The 1,271-nt window shown below is 59.0% G+C and overlaps 1 protein-coding gene across 1 annotated transcript in view; it reads right to left on the bottom strand.

Annotated features, from left to right (window-relative positions):
- Positions 1–1,271, bottom strand: part of TTF2 (transcription termination factor 2) — a 30,861-nt gene that overhangs the window by 7,208 nt on the left and 22,382 nt on the right.

The following is a 1,271-nucleotide window of genomic DNA, read 5'->3' as shown; positions in this document are numbered from 1 at the left end:
GGCATGTACAGGTGCATCGGTGAGAGCTGAGGAAGGGGCATGCAGGCATTGGGGGATGGGGCATGTACAGGTGCATCGGTGAGAGCTGAGGAAGGGGCATGCAGGCATTGGGGGATGGGGCATGTACAGGTGCATCGGTGAGAGCTGAGGAAGGGGCATGCAGGCATTGGGGGATGGGGCATGTACAGGTGCATCGGTGAGAGCTGAGGAAGGGGCATGCAGGCATTGGGGGATGGGGCATGTACAGGTGCATCGGTGAGAGCTGAGGAAGGGGCATGCAGGCATTGGGGGATGGGGCATGTACAGGTGCATCGGTGAGAGCTGAGGAAGGGGCATGCAGGCATTGGGGGATGGGGCATGTACAGGTGCATCGGTGAGAGCTGAGGAAGGGGCATGCAGGCATTGGGGGATGGGGCATGTACAGGTGCATCGGTGAGAGCTGAGGAAGGGGCATGCAGGCATTGGGGGATGGGGCATGTACAGGTGCATCGGTGAGAGCTGAGGAAGGGGCATGCAGGCATTGGGGGATGGGGCATGTACAGGTGCATCGGTGAGAGCTGAGGAAGGGGCATGCAGGCATTGGGGGATGGGGCATGTACAGGTGCATCGGTGAGAGCTGAGGAAGGGGCATGCAGGCATTGGGGGATGGGGCATGTACAGGTGCATCGGTGAGAGCTGAGGAAGGGGCATGCAGGCATTGGGGGATGGGGCATGTACAGGTGCATCGGTGAGAGCTGAGGAAGGGGCATGCAGGCATTGGGGGATGGGGCATGTACAGGTGCATCGGTGAGAGCTGAGGAAGGGGCATGCAGGCATTGGGGGATGGGGCATGTACAGGTGCATCGGTGAGAGCTGAGGAAGGGGCATGCAGGCATTGGGGGATGGGGCATGTACAGGTGCATCGGTGAGAGCTGAGGAAGGGGCATGCAGGCATTGGGGGATGGGGCATGTACAGGTGCATCGGTGAGAGCTGAGGAAGGGGCATGCAGGCATGATGGTGAGACCGGAGAAAAGCATTCAGAGGTGCAGTGGTGAGAAGCAGGGTACAGCTGCACTGGAGGAAGTGGGGGTTCATGTGTGATGGGTGGTGACAGGTGATGAGGGTGATGAAAGAAGGCAGGATGCAGGCACAGTAGTTGATGAGAGAAAGAAGATTTATGCAAGCTCAGCGGGCGGTGAAGGTGCAAGTGCAGAGGGTGGTGAGAAAGTTAGGGGAAGGGGTGCAGAGGTGGAAGGCTCGGTACAGAGTTACAAAAGGGAGGTTTAAAAAG

Source organism: Nanorana parkeri, unplaced genomic scaffold (genome assembly GCF_000935625.1).
Source record: "Nanorana parkeri isolate BGI_ZX_2015 unplaced genomic scaffold, ASM93562v1 scaffold2417, whole genome shotgun sequence".
NCBI lineage: Eukaryota > Metazoa > Chordata > Amphibia > Anura > Dicroglossidae > Nanorana > Nanorana parkeri.
Note: the sequence above shows the minus strand (reverse complement) of the source record. Positions and strands in the feature narration are given on the sequence as shown.